The 16,173-nt window shown below is 42.3% G+C and overlaps 1 pseudogene; it reads right to left on the minus strand.

Moving 5' to 3' along the window:
• Positions 1 to 5,950: 5,950 nt before the first annotated feature.
• LOC103676137 lies at positions 5,951 to 7,169 on the minus strand (annotated as a pseudogene).
• Between the last annotated feature and the right edge of the window lie 9,004 nt (positions 7,170 to 16,173).

Genomic DNA, 16,173 nt, shown 5'->3' on the forward strand with positions numbered 1-16,173 from the left:
AAAGTGAAGGGTTTTTTTTTTCTTTCTTCCATAGCTCAAGTCCTTCCTGTATTTTTCTTAACAGATATTGACCAAAGCTTTTACTGTGTTAAATAAAACTGTTGCAAACTGCCCTTAAAAAATGATCTATGTAATACATTTCACCAAGTGTTCCACGGAAGTCAATTTAAGAACTTGAGAAGGGAAACAACAGCGATAATGAACTTTTGGGACTTCATCAAGATAAAATGCTTCTGCACAGCAAAGGAAACAGTCACCAAAACAAAGAGGCAGCCCACGGAATGGGAGAGGATATTTGCAAATGACACTACAGATAAAGGGGTGGTATCCAAGATCTACAAAGAACTTCTCAAACTTAACACCCAAAAAACAAATAATCAAGTCAAAAAACGGGCAGAAGACATGAACACACACTTTTCCAAAGAAGACATACAAATGGCTAACAGACACATGAAAAAATGCTCAACATCCTCAGCCATCAGGGAAATACAAATCAAACCACATTGAGATACCACCTTACACCAGTTAGAATGGCAAAAATTGACACAGCAGGAAACAACAAATGCTGGAGAGGATGTGGAGAAAGGGGATCCCTCTTACATTGTTGGTGGGAATGCAAGTTGGTGCAGCCACTTTGAAAAACAGTGTGGAATTCCTCAAAAAGTTAAAAATAGAGCTACCCTATGACCCAGCAATTGCACTACTGGGTATTTACCCTGAAGATACAGAGGTAGTGAAAAGAAGGGCCACATGCACCCCAAGAATTAAAGTCATCTTTAATGCACCACAATTCTTTCCTGGAGAGAATTTTCATTTCAGCAAGTCATTGACAAGAACAAAATCCTCTGCTTACATTCATAGTGCATTGGACGATGGGGAGAATTTTCCACAGATTACTTCTGGCCCCGTACATTCTTAAACTTGTTTTTCCTCCACTACCCCTTGAATTTCTGGTGCTGGTGCAATAGTTCATATTTTAATACATCTGGTCCCCTCCTTCAGCAGAGGGAGGGGGAGGGGTATTCCTGGAAGTTATTCCCCTACTGCGTGAGTCAGCAGTAGCTGAAGAAGCTATATACCCCACTAAACCCAAGCTAAATGCACCACCAGCTCAATTTTTCCCTTGACTGGATCTCCCAAAATGCCCACAGCCACTCCAAGCATCTAACACCCAGGGAATTTGTGATGGAGAAACTGGGATGGAGTCACTGACACTAACCAACTGCAGTTTAAAGGTATTTTAACTTTCGTGTATTTAAAAAAGGCAATAATCTTGTGCGCCCATGAGTGGGGTCCCTCTAGTTCCCTGAAGGGGACCCATGTGTGTGAGGGGCCCTGAGCTCAATTTTATGGTAAATCTGCTCCTGCACAAGATTCAGAGTCATGCTTTCACCCTCATTCTAAATGCCTCTTCTGGGTCATCCGAGAGCCCCACCGGGGCAGCAAGTCCCTAAGTAAATACAGGCATTGCCCGCTCCCTCTGCATTGATGTGACCTTATCTAGGTCTTTCATACTGCCTTCTCTCTGGTCACCCAAGCTAGGACTGTGAGGGTTGTCTTTATCTCCTTAGTCCTTCAACTTTTAAAAAAAAAAAACTTTATTTTTGGGAGAGAGAGAGAGAGAGAGAGCGAGCGCCTGCGCACATGAGCGGTGCAGGAGGGGTGGGAGGAGAAGAGGGAGAAGCAGACTGCCTGCTGAGCAGGGAGCCTCTATGCAGGGCTCCATCCACCCAGGACCTGGGATCATGACTTGAGCTGAAGGCAGACATTTAACTGACTGACCCACCCAGGCGCCCCTTAGTCCTTCAACTTTGTCAGTCACCAAGTCAAATCAATTCTACTTCCCAAATATTTCTAGATAAAATACTTATGTATTTAATATTTATAACATATTTGTATAAAAAATACTTATATATCAAATATGTGTGTCTCAAACATGCAAAATCCATTGCCTTCTTTCCATGCCTGGACACTCTGCTGTAGTTCCAAGCTTAAAGTCCTTCAGGCCATTGGTTTGGTTCAGGGCCCCTAATGTGACATGTTGCAGCGCCCCCTCATGGCCCCACCCCTGCAGAATTGTGCAGCCACGGCTCTCCAGGGGTGGTCCGGGCACCCTTGGGGACCCACAGAATCAAAACAATTCTCATAATAACACTATGACGTTATTTGCCTTTATCACTGTTTTCCTGTCCCGAGTGGAGTTTCCCAGCTGCTACCGGGCATGTGGTGTTTTCAACAGGTGGGATGTTGAGGCAGGTGGGAAAATCCAGCTGGCTCCTGTTAAGCCAGATAGGAAAAGAGGTTTTGCAAAGATGTAAAACAGTGCCACACTCCTCACTCATTTGTGTTGGGAAAATTTAGCATTTTATTTTCCATAAAATGTGGCTTAAGCTTAACATGTAATTAAATACATTAATAACTATGTTTAAAATTTGTTTCAATTCCTAATATGGTACACATCAATAAATAAAGCCCATATGAACAAAAGCTCCTTGGGCCCTCAATGATTTTTAAGAATGTAAGGTCCCGAGACCAAAACATTGGAGCTCAGCCGTTCTACGAGCCCCGTAGGTTGTGCTAAGCTGCAGCCCGCCAGTGCTGAACTTACTATCACGGTTCGAAACACCTGCCCTGTGTTCCCTTCCCTCTGCCTTTCTTTCTTTCTTTCTTTCTTTCTTTTTTTTTTTTTTTATTATTTTATTTTTATTTATTTTTATTTTTTGATTTTTTGATTTTTTATTATATTATGTTAGTCACCATACAGTACATCCCCGGTTTCCGATGTAAGGCTCGATGATTCATTAGTTGTCTATAACACCCAGTGCACCATGCAATGCGTGCCCTCCTTACTACCCATCACCAGTCTATCCCATTCCCCCACCCCTCTCCCCTCTGAGGCCCTCAGTTTGTTTCTCATAGTCCATAGTCTCTCATGTTTCTTTGTCCTGTCCTCGTCTTCCTTTGCCAGCCTCCTCCAGAGTACTTCTCCTAACTCCTCCCTCCTCGGGAGGACTCAGGCATCCCTCCACCTTGGTCTTGTTGCAGGATGTTTTTCTCCCTCCGTGCCCGTGGTTCTTGGTCGCACCACTTCTAAGAATGAAGAGGTAGACCAGACAGAGTGGTGGCAGCAGAGCAAGGTTTATTGAACGAGAGTAAAGTGACAGTACAAATCTTCTGAGGAGGGAGGGGACCCAAAAGGGGTGCCACCAGAGTTGCTAACTTTGGGGGGTTTTGGGGGCTTATTGACAGGCCATTTTAATCTGATTAATCCTTCCTGCACCTGTCACCCAATCAGGTTTTTGTCACCTATCATGTGGGAAAGGGTGGAGGGCTCCTTCCAGGGCGGTGCAAAATCCTTTCAAGGGTGGTTTCCTCTTGGGGGGAGGGGGGGGGCTCCTGCCTTCGAATTACCCTTCATGGCGCTCAACACCCGATGCGAGGTAATTGTTAGTGGGTCTGACTTCCTCACAAGACTGTGGGATCCTCGATGTGGTCATGTCAGCACTACCTTTGTCGCCCCAGTGGCTGACACAGTGCCTCTCACAGAATATGCACTCAAGAAATCTTTGCTGAATTCTTATGTTCCCACAAAGTAAAACACTGTTCTCCCTAACACATATTATGCCTGATACTATGATATTTATGTATTTGCTTAGTTACGTCCTTCAGATAAAATCTCTGTTTTGTTTTGTTTTTCTGCAGATGTTTCTTTTCACTAACAAAAACTTACTTGGTCGCGGTGCCTGGGTGGTTCAGTCTGTTAAGCATCTGCCTTTGGCTCAGGTCATGATCCCGGGATCCTGGAATCGAGTGCCGCCTTGGGCTCCCTGCTCCGCGGAGAATCTGCTTCTCCCTCTCCCTCCCCTGCTTGTGTGCTCGTGCTCTCTCTCTCCGTCAAACAAACAAATAAAATAAAATAAAATAAAATAAAATAAAATAAAATAAAATAAAATAAAATAAAATAAAATAAAATAAAATAAAAAAGACGTAGGGGCCTAATTGTTAAAAAAAAAAAAAAACAACAACAAAACTTAACTTGGTCAACGAATGAAATCCTGAAGCCTACCATAGAATATTTTTAAATTCAAGGCAACTGCCAGCAGAGGGCACTCTTGAAAGTAGATGGCATTTACCATCCTCCACATTGTTGTGTTTCACCTGAATTTTAAAAAAAGATTTCCCAGTAGCTTTCTGTAACGTTTGATGTTTATAACAGGTAGATAAAAAGCCATGCTATGTTTCATAATAGAATAAATTAAGTTGGGTATTTTTTTAAAGTAGAGAGACTTTAAAATCCTCATTAAGGACGACTGAATTCTCAAAACAAACGGAAATAAAACAGAAAAAGGACTTATACTGATCCTTTGTTAAAGCATGACTCACCTCCCGGCCCACCAAAGTGTTTGTCTTTTTTTTCTTACATGTTTTTATTCAATGTAGGTATTTGCCATCCAATTGGAAAGAAGCCGATGGAAAAATGTTGTTCTGCATTTTTGAAGGACCATTTAAGTGCAGCAGAAAATATAGGACTCTCATCTTTTGTTGTGCCTGTTGGCAAACCCCAGGCACCCAGCATAGGGTAGGTCCTTAAATGTGAGGAAATTGCCTTTGAAAACAATCCGTAAGGCAAGCTAGGTGGCCTTCAAAAGCTAAAGCACATTTTCAATTCAGAGAACATTCAGCAGTGACATTTGCAGGACTGCCATACTTTTAAAAAACATAATATGTTCTATGGTTAAGGGGAAAAAGCTTGTCACTCAGTCAGCTCACATGGAACAGAGAAAATTGCATGAACTAGCAGTAAACCACAAATCCATTTCCAGCTCTGCCAGCACATATCTCAGCAAATATAGGTAAGTCTTGTTAGTGCCTTGTTTCTACCATTTAAAAGGTTATATTTATCTAAACTTCTTCCTTATGCCACAATAATACTTGGAGCAGCTTATAATTAAACAAAATTTACAAAGAATAGTGACATAGAAATAGGAGCTCATAGCCAAGGAAAAGAACAAATATCTGCCAGCTAGGAAAATCTTTTTTCTAGATTTTTTTGGGGCACCTGGCTGGCTCAGATGGTAGAGCATTTGACTCTTAATCTTGGGGTTGTGAGTTCAAGCCCCACTTGGGCATAAAGTGTACTTAAAAAAAAGAAAAAGAAAAATCAGTTGCTTTGGTTAATTTCTGTTTTGATTCCGAGCACCCTGGCAGTTGAGGCAAAAAGTAAAAACCATGGTCAGTGATTTCAGCCTGCTACGCAATGAAGCATTCCAATTTCTCAGGGGTGGCGGTCTTCCCCTAGCACTAAATTCTAAAAGAAAATTCCTACGTGTGCTTATGGATTATGTCTTCAAATATTTTAAAGCAGATACAACAGGAACTTTCACGTAACTATTTATTTATGAGCCTCAATGAAAACTGAGAATGTAATTTTAAACCTCAGCATATCCATACTTTAAATCCATGACAGTTACAGTGTTTGCACTATTGCAGTCCTCCAAGGACTATTTTATAAATAATAAGCTATAGAAGGGCATTTTTAAAAGTTTTAAGTTAAGCAAATGTTAGATACTTTTAAATGTATCTCTCCAGGCATACTGATAGTCAGCTTTCTTTCTTTTCCTTTCCTCTTTTCTTTTCTTTTCTTTTCTTTTCTTTTGGAAAAGTTAAAAATTCCTTAATTTTTTATTTTGGGTACCACCACCACAGTTTACAGGGCAATATAGCTGATGTAATGAAAAGAAAAAGAAACAGACAAAGCTACAACAGGTTAAAGACCTCAGGAATGTACATGTAATTGACACCACATTGCTTTAATCAATAGCTGCACTGTTTGCAAAGTCTGGCTCTGACCCTCTGACCAAGAAGAGGTTCCTGTTTAAGCTGCAGTAACTTTTCTGACTATAGATCGTCATTCTTTCTGTGGCAGATTTTTATAGTTCCCTTAGTGCATTTGGGATGACTGTCTCAAAGTAACCTGCAGCTTTCCTGACAATGCCTGGCTCGCTCTCCTGGGAAGAACTGGAGCCCTTTTCTTCTGAGTTTTTTTTAGAACCTTCTGCTGCCATATCCACCACTTACACCACCAGATCCATAACCACCACCATAGGGACTGCCCGAGCTTCTTCCACCAAAACTGCCCCCCTTCATGGGTCCATAATCTGATTGCTATTGTCCACTATAATTTCCAAAATCATTATGGTTCCCATCATCACCATAGTTAGCTCCAAATTTTCCTCCTTTACTGTAACCATCATATCCTCCATCACCACCATCACATCCGCCTCCGTGGTGTCCATATCCTGGTCCGCCGCCACCATAGCCTCCTCTACTGCTAGAACCAGGACCACCACCAGGGTTGCCACCATCACCTCCATATCCGTTATATCCACTCTCACCTCATGCATATCTGCCTCTGCTGCCATCACCTCCACCACCAGAGCCTCCCCTTCCGCCGGAGTTTCCAGCACGGCCCATAAAGTGGCCAGATCCATCTCCACGACCTGCTTGCGATCTAGCAGATGGCATCTCTTGTTTAGAAAGGGCCTTTTTTCACTGTTATGCCCATTCATAGTGTGGTGTTTCTGAACTACAATTTTATCAACTGTATCATGATCTTCAAAAGATACAAAAGCAGGGGTGCCTGGGTGGCTCAGTTGGTGAAGCGTCTCCCTTAGGCTCAGGTCATGATTCCAGGGTCCTGGGATGGAGCCCTGCATCTGGTTCCCTGCTCAGTGGGGAGTCTGCTTCTCCCTCTCCCTCTGCCCCTTCCCCCACTTGTGCACCTGCTCTCTCGCTCTCTCTCTCAAATAAATAAATAAAATCTTCAAAAAAGTTACAAAAGCAAATCCTTTCTTTTTTCCCCTCTGCCTGCCTTCCATAACTTCTATGGTTTCAATTGTGCCATACCTTTCGAAATCGTCTCTCAAATTATATTCTTCTGTATCTTCTTTAATACCACCGACAAGTGTTCTTCCCTGTGAGATGGGCACCAGGCTTTACAGAATCCTCTCTAGAAACAGGTCTCTTCTGTTCCACTCTACGCCCATCAACCTCGTGTGGGCCGGCACACACTGCTGCATCTGCCTCTTCCACACGAGAGTAAGTCACAACACCAAAACCCCTGGAACGTTTTGTTTGGAGGAAGGGTCTCTCATCACCGCACAGTCTGTAAGTGTGCCCCATTCTCCAAAATGTTTTCTTTAACAATCATCTGTAGTTTCAAAGCTCAAACCCCCAAAGAACATTTTCTCAACTGCTCTGGTTCCCTTGGACCATGGCTCTCCACTTTGGGGTTGGACTTGCCTCTTTCAACTCAAGTTCAATATGGGACTGAGAGCCAGCTGTCTTTTTTTAATTGGTGCCAAGGGAAAAAACAGGGCTGGTTATAGGTACGTAAAAAAAATTATTTAAGGTTATACAAGATACTGTTAACCATTTACCTCTACGGAATAGGAAGAAGGCTCTTAGGGGAAGAAAGACCTTTTTTCTCTTTTGCTTCTCTCTGAAACTTTGGAATTTTTCATAATGACTCTGTATTATTTAAAAATTTTTTAAAAGTAGTTTACTCGTAAATAATACCTATACAATATACTCTATAAATGACTCCAAATATCTATTTTAATTTTCTTTTCATTGTGATTTTGTTCACCTCTTTGCAAGTTATCTGTTGCCAGAAACAGACACTCATGCAAGCTAAATTAAGTAAAAAGGGAGGTTTATTGTAATGATACAACCAGAAATGAAAGAAAGCCTGCTATTGGGGAGCCTAATATAGAAAATTCAAGAAGTCAGCTACTTTCTCTGTTTCTCTATGCATCTAATATCTACTTCTTTCTTCTTGTTTTCCCAAATAGCCACCTGCTCTCAGCAGACAGGCTTTCTTAATTTCTTTAAGAATCCATCATAATTTTATATAATAAAAACTGACCACCAGGGTGCCTGGGTGGCTCAGTCAGTTAAGTGTCAGCCTTCGGCTCAGGTCATGATCCGGGGGTCCTGGGATCAGGCCGTGTGTCTGGCTCCCTGCTCAGTGGGGAGTCTGTTTCTCCCTCTGCCCCTCCCCTCTCCCCCCCAACTCATGCTCTCTCTCTCCCTCTCTCTTTCACTCTCAAATAAATAAATAAAATCTTTTTTTTAAAAAAAATGACCACCAATTCTGGATAGGATTGAAGTATCCACTCCCGAGTCTCTAAAACGTTCATGTCCCTTTAACCAGAGCTTCCAAACATCAGTCTGCATGTGAATCACCTGGGGATCTTGTTAGGCTGCAGATTCTAACTCAGTAGGTCTAGGTGGGTTCAGAGAAACCCAGGTGATAGCTTGATGCTGCTGGTCCGCAGACCACTCTTTGAGTGGCAAGGTCTTAGTGCACATTTGTGAGAGAAAGAGTCTCATTGGTGGCTAGCCGGCCAGGGATTTGGGGTGGATGCAATCATCTGTGGCCTGGGATAACTGTAGGGCATGGCACTTGGCAGGAGCTGTGGAGGGGAGTAGAGTCTATGAGAAAGGGAGGAATGGGACGGCAGACACCTTCAAAGCACAGGTCAGACGTTTGACTGTTGTCTGCATCCAAGGTTGCCGTGAACGACGTGATCCAGCTGTATACAGTAGGAAACCTTACCCTCCTGCTGCTGGAACACAACAAACTAAAGTCAGGTGCAAAGGTCATTCTGGTTCCTTAGAGCTCACCACACCCAGACGAGATACATTCTTCGAGCTTTGTTCTATCTATTCCAGGTGTGGTTCTCAACCATTTGAGCGGATGGAGGGATCGGTGGTTCTCAAATTTGAAATTCTGATCACTGAATCTAGTGTGGGAACTAGGCATTGGGATTTTGAACAAGCTCCCTGAATGGGTCGTTCTGGGGCACTAGCGTACTCCCGTCCGAGCAGACCACCGAACCGGAAAAAGGAAAGTCCCTTCCGGTGGCGTGGGGGATGGGTAGAACAGGATGGGGTTCCTTACATTAAAATACATACGTAGCCGTATGTTACATTGGTGGTTTTCGAACTTCAGCATGTATTAGAATCCTCTGGAAGGCTTGTTACAACGCGAACAGCTGCACAGATTGCTGGCTTCACTCCCCAGATTTCTGACTCAGTCGGTCTGGGACAGGGCCCGGTAATTTACATTTTTATAAGGTCCCAGGCGCCGCTGCTGCTGCCGAGCCCATTGTGAGAACCCGTGTCGGGTGTTCATGCTAATGCTGCTTGCCCACCTCACCCACAGGACCGGTGGAAAGAAGGCGTGTAAATATTTATGAAATTACTTAGAGCCATAAAAATGATAGTAGTTAGTGAACTGCTCCGAGAAATGAATAGAAGACGATTCCCATCCAGGCTTTGGCTAGTATTTAAGGATCTAAGACACAGAGGCCAACTCCCAGATGCATTCTAGTCTCTCTTCACGGGAGGTATTATCAGTTAGGGGCGCGGCGGGAAGGAGGCATGCTTCCACTGGTTCATTTGAGAAGCGTTTAACAAAGGCCCTCTGGGCAAAGATGTGGGCAGGGATTACTGAAACCACCAACAGATAGGGCACCCTTTGGGGCCAGGAGCGACAAGGAGCTGTTATCTCATCTGGACCCGCTCACAAGAAGGAGGAAGTAATCCCCACTCGAAGAAAGGGGGGCTCTGTGGAGAAAGCCTGGCACCCACTGTGTCCTCTGCTGAGTTATTAGAGAAGAAACCAGGGATTAAATACCCCACACTTTATTTTCCTTCTGCCCTCCATTCTGCTGACCTGGAATGAGGGACCCTGTGTGTGCAGCCCATTGTCCAGATTCTGTGGGCCCACAGCAGCATGGACAAAGGTGGAAGGTGGATCTGGAAACTAAAGAAACTCAGCACACAGAGTATGTAGGCTGTGCCCCACTGCGAATGCTTTAGTAGTACAGGGATAGTACAGGGAGATAGGGGGTTTTCATGTTGATTTCACACAAGCAAATTTTAGCCCTGCAGGCTCTCTGGAATAATTACACTTAAAAAAAAAAATACGAGTGACTTTTAATGTCAGATGGCACTTAGCAGAAATAAGAGGTGTCACCCTGTTTCAATATCCAGGCCTAGTGGTCATCCTGGCTCAAAATTCATAGGCACAATAACTAACTAAAAATACACTACTAGCCTTTCCTTTTAAGTATGAGTTTCAGGATCGAATGCTTTTTTTCTCCCTGCTTCTGAGCACTAATTTTGGCTTCTGGTGGACAGAAAAAGGACCTCATCAACTGTAACTCCAACATGTGTAGGGGTGAATACTTCCCATAAACTGTCAGTTTATTGGTCAATCAAAAAAGAGGACCCTTCTTCACTCCTGTGTCCAATGAGGACGGTCCAGGCAGAAAAGGGATGCACAGATGATGCATCCAGCTGAATACTGGATCCCAAAACACCCGCTTGCCCCATGGGCTGTCATTCCTGCACACGTTCACTCATTCATTTAATGAACGTTGTTGCATCCTTCCTCAATGCTCGGCATAGCGTCAGTCCTTGGGGATCAGTGGTGAACAAGACACCCTCCGGGCCCTCAAGAATCCTGTGAAGGGAATGGAAAAGTTAGTGGTATTGATCTAATTATAAAAATAACTAACATTGTTGGGCACCTGGGTGGCTCAGTCAGTTAAGCACCCAACTCTTGGTTTCAGCTCAGATCATGATCTCAGGGTCGCGAGATCGAACCCCACGTCTGGCTTCATCCTTAGCAGGGAGTCTGCTTGAGATTGTCTCTCCCTCTACCCCTCCCTCCACTTGTGCATGCTCTCTCTCCCTCTCAATAAATAAATAAATAAATTTTTTTTTTAAAGTAACAGTGTTTATAGCAATCCAAACATTGGATTCCCAAAGCATGTTTTTAGAGATGTTTCTTATTGAGTCTTCACTCAACTTGGGAAGTCGTTTTTATTGTCCTGATTTTACAAGCAAGTAATCGAGAGGCTGATGGGTACCAAGTAATGAGTGGTGGAGAAGGGAATCGAACCCCAAGTTGTACCTCTCAGCCAGCATTGCGCTGTAATTGCCATCTTTGTTTGAAACCCACATACGCCCGGAAGGGTAAAATACCAAGTCATTAATTCCAAAACACAAATCAGCTTTAACTGTGACAGGAACAGAGGCCTTGAGAAAATACAGAAAAGAAAGAAGGTACGTAATGAAAGTTGGCCTGGAGAGGAGGAAAATAGTGTGAAAACAGAAAATGAGGGTCACCGACAGACAACGCTCACTGCTTCACAGCTCCACTCCGGGCAGCCCCCATCCATGACTGCTGTCTGCGAGAGTCGTCTCTAGGGTCGAGTCTATCGCCAGGTCAATTATAATTAAGCCTGGATTATTTGTCCCAGCTTCGCTGCGCGGGAGTAGGAAACCAAGTCAACGGGGCAGGCAGTGTTCTATGTGCCCTCACGGTCAGTATTTGTTCTTTTCACTGGGGCCACAGTGAGTTTGTGCTCCAAACAGCACAGGAAGCACTACGTAGCCAAATTAAAATGCCCTGTTAGTGGTCCCAACACCATGTTTTTCTCCAAACGGGCATGACCTAATGGGGAGAGCGCAGTAAACAAGAAGGACCGCTCTGCTGACCGCTGACGCTGACGGAGATACGCCCTCGGCTTGCCTTGCCAAATTGGGCACGTGGAGACTCAGGGAAGATTCAAGATGTCTCAAAATCAAAGCACATTATAGAGGAATGTGGAGTATATAAAGAATTAATATCACGGTCTGGTTTTCAAGACTTTAAAGTTGCGGATACATTTTGATGATTAAAAAAAAAAAACACTGAACAGACCTTCGAAAATACTACATTCAGGCTACTCTGATTTCTCTTCCTTCTACAAACAATTTTCTATGTTACCTAAAGTACTAAGGGCAGAATAGTTATTTTTTGGAACATTGCTATATAAACCCTGAGGGAAGCACTGATGATGACAGATATAATGTACTAAGTGCTTACGTATGTGGCAATCCCATCACAAGTAGTTTCCCTAATAATCTGCAATATTTTGTGCTTTGTGGGTGAGGAAATTGAGAGGTTAATCAGTTTGTCCAAGATCACACAGCTAAGAAGTGGCTGAGATGTGGGGATTTCAATCCAGACCAATTTGACTCCAAAGCCTGAGCTCCGTCATCACGTCACTCTCCCCCAGAGGAGGTGAGTCTTCTGACCCTAAGCTCCAACTTTGAGAGCTGCATTGCTTGTTTTGGGCACTGGGGAAAATCCTGTTAAAACAACCTGTGATGGTAATTTTATGTGTCAGCTTGACTGGGTCACAAAGGGCCGGCATTTGGTCAAACATTATTCCGGTCAAACTTGATTCCGAGCCAGACGGTGAGGGTGTTTTGAATGAAATTAACATTTGAATTAGTAGCCTGAGTAGCAGATTACCTTTTCCCACGTGGGTGGGATTCATTCAATCAACTGAAGACCAAAATAGAACAGAAAGTCGGCCCCTTCTGTTAATAAGAAGGCACTCCCCCCTTCTTCAACCTTCTTCAAGCTGGATGTCTTGTCTTCTTTTCCTTTGCACTTGACTGAAACAGCAGCCCGCCTAGGTCTTGGCTTGCTGACTGCAAGTGTTGGGAGTCCTCAGCCTCCATATCTGTGTGAACTGTGAGCCAGTTTCTTAAAATGAATCCATTTATCCTTCTATATATCTATCTATCTCCTATTGGTTTTGTTTCTCTAGAGAGCTCAGACTAATACACAACTCTTCCCAGCAAAAAATCTGAGATCAATCAGCCAGTTGTTATGTTTCTTCTGGTTCATCTCCAAGCCACTGACACGCTCATCTCTGATAATACTCTGGAAATTCCCACTACACTTCCCTGTTGGCAAAATTCACACCCGCTTACCATTGGTGGTACTGAGAATTTCTGGAGATAAAAGGTGGCTCATGATTCAAACAGCTAAAGCCTTCTATTTTTTTTTGATTCAAAACTTGTAAACATCAAATTTATTTTTTAAAAGCACAGATTCTTTGGCTCAAAATAACAATTTATTTTTATATTTTTTACTGTGCACATTCAGTTCAATATTTATGAACAGACAAAATATACCGTATAAAGTACTTCAAATATGTCTCAAGCCATATGACTCTCATAAGTCAGACATTAAAAAATTTAAATGCATAAAAATGGAAACGCATAATTCACCTAATTTCTAGGACCACATTTTGCATTAGATAAATTGTGCCATATGAAGAGGATTTTTCTATCATCTCATTCATACTGAGAAGTCTATTAAACAAATCAGTTGAATATGATGTCGCCCTGGGCAGGAGCATCCTGACCCACCGGGGGAAATGTGGGCTTCGTATCTGCTGCCAGGAAGCTCTGACCCCAGCCCTCTGATCTGTTTGACATTCTGGGAATTTTCTGAGTGCCCCATCTCTGTGGCTTGTAGGAGTTAATGTGCCCGCAAAGGAGAACAAATTCATTTCCAGTATATTAATGAGGTCAGATCCAAGGACAACTGAGCAAGAATTGTATTTTTAAAACCTCAAAAAAATGTTCATGAATGAAATGCAACTAGAATCTGCAAGTCCCTCGCTACATTCAAATATCCCAACAAAGGGAGGTGTTTTTGTGTGCCATGACTTGTGCCCCAAGCTTGTCTCATTAAGCACATATTAAAATGTGTACCTATTTGCCTGCTACATCATCAACTCACTAACCCATCCATTCAAAGGCATCTTCCTTTGTGAGCCATGATGCTGGGTACTACAAGAGTTTTTAAAATAAATAATGGAAATGGAGGGGGAAGCAAATACGGAGAAACAATTGAAATGCGGAACAGCATTAGGAGAGCTGAGTAGGAGGAAAAACAAAGGTTATCAGGATTCAAAGAGGCTAATATTAAACGGAGTACTGCATGAAGAAAAGTAGGGAATACTTTATGAAGGATGAGAATGTGATTTTAGCTTTGATGAATGGCAGGCGGGCACTGGCAAAGAGCCACTGCGAGCGGGCACAGGGCTGTAAGTGGGGAAGTTCACTGATCAGCAGTTTGGTTGTTGGGAAGAGCATGGAGAGTGCAGTGGGGTGATGGACCCAGCTCAGATCAAAAGAGAAATCAGAGAACCCTATAGGAATCAAAGGTTAAACTCAACCTGAAAGAAATTACCCTGTGTATGCTGTGGCTGGTGTGATGTGATGGACCAGGAGTCGGAAGACCTGCTTTAACCTGAGCTCTTGTCTTTTGGGGGTTCATTTTGCCTCTTTGGGCCTCATGTGTGTCCACTTGCATAAAATGGTGGTACTACTCTGCCTCCTTCATGGAGTCGTTATGAGGATTACATAATGCAAGTAATTGCTGATTTCCAGTGTGGATTGGTAGACCAGTTGGTTAAAGCTATGCTATTCAACTTTTGAGAACTCAGCACACTAAATAATTTTTAAAGTAAAATAGCCTTCAAAATTTTCTACAAACAATATTACTAGACCCACAGAGATCTAGAGCAAAAACAATTTAATCGTATATCCTAGCAGTGACAGTAATAAAAAGTACTTATTATTTTTTTACAACCCCCTTTAGATATGGCTGCTATTATCACCCCCAAATCAGAGAAAACAAACTTAGAGTGGGTGAGTCACTTGCCTGCAGTCATGGACTGGAACATAGTACAGCTGAGTCTATGCACTCTGGCGGTCAGACACGAACCCACATGCTTCACACCAGGCTGTACTGCTTTCAGATGAAGCAAGAGAGACACAACATTGCATATGGCTTTAATAAAAGAAAAAATGGGGGCATCTGGGTGACTCAGACGGTTAAGCGTCTGCCTTCTACTCAGGTCATGATTCTGGGGTCCTGCGATTGAGCCCCAAATCCGGCTCCCTGCTCAGTGGGGAGTCCTCTTCTCCCTCTTCCTCTGCCGTTCCTCTCACTAGTGTTCTCTCCCAAATAAATAAATAAATAAATAAATAAATAAATAAAATCTTTGAAAAAAAAAGAAAAGAAAAAATATGTACCTTCAGCGTCTATTATCCAGAAGAGTATTAGCTCAAAGAGACATAATTTTCAGTTCTCTCTTTTATTAAAAAAATACACAGAGGAAAACTATTTAATGTTATAACTCAATGAATTGAAATTAAAGATCCTACTTTTAGTTGACATTTTAGCACATACTTTAAAAATTATTTGCATATTTTTTATCTGATTATAAATTAAGGCAGGCTCATCATAGAAAATTGAAAAAATATTGAAAAGTATAAAGGAGACAATAAAAAACAACCAACAATCCCATGTTAACATCTTATTAAATGTCTTTCCAGTCTTCTTTTTTTTTTAAATTACTTTATTTATTTGAGAGAGAGAGAGAAGGAGGGGGTGGAGCAGAGGGAGAGGGAGAGAGACTCTCAAGCAGACTTTGTGCTAAACTCAGAGCCTGACTTGGGGCTCCATCTTATGAACCTGAGACCATGACCTGAGGTAAAACCAAGAGTCAGATGCTTAGCCAACTGAGCCAGCCAGGTGCCCCATCTAGTCTTTTTTTTATGAGAAGATAATATTTTTAGGGTTTTCTGTCCCCAGTGAAATATGCTACGTTGTTAAGATTTGAAAATGTTTGCCTTTGAAGGTATAGGTTCCTTAGCAACAGAATTTTCACTCACTGCTAGCTTGTTTCCTATATTATATATAGTTAAATATTACATGTATAGTAATGTATAAAAATATATGAATAATATATATGTATACATGTCTAGCTCATTTAATTTTTACATATACCCATGGACAGCACCACCCATCTAAAAATATAAAACATTTACAATACCCCAGAAGGTTTACTTGTGTTACCTCCCTGTCCGTACTGCCCCCTCCCCAGGATTACTGTTGTCCTCATCTCTATCATCATTGATTGGCTTCATCTGTTTTTGAACTCTGTATAATTCACACATTATGATTTACCACATTGGTGCATATCTCAGTAGTTCATTTTCATTTCTATGTAGTATTCCAATAGAAGTGACGACGATTTATTCATCCGTTCTACTGTACTGAGTTCTTTCCAGTCTGAGGCTATAAATAAAGACACTATAAATAGTTTTGCTTTGTTGGTGAACATAGCATGGATTTCTGTTGGGCATATACTCAAAAGTCGAATTGCTGGGTCATAGAGTGCACATGTGCTCTGTTTCAGTAGATACTGTCAGGCCATTTTTCTAAATGAGGCTATGCAATTG

Source organism: Ursus maritimus, unplaced genomic scaffold (genome assembly GCF_017311325.1).
Source record: "Ursus maritimus isolate PB19 unplaced genomic scaffold, ASM1731132v1 scaffold_4, whole genome shotgun sequence".
Lineage (NCBI taxonomy): Eukaryota > Metazoa > Chordata > Mammalia > Carnivora > Ursidae > Ursus > Ursus maritimus.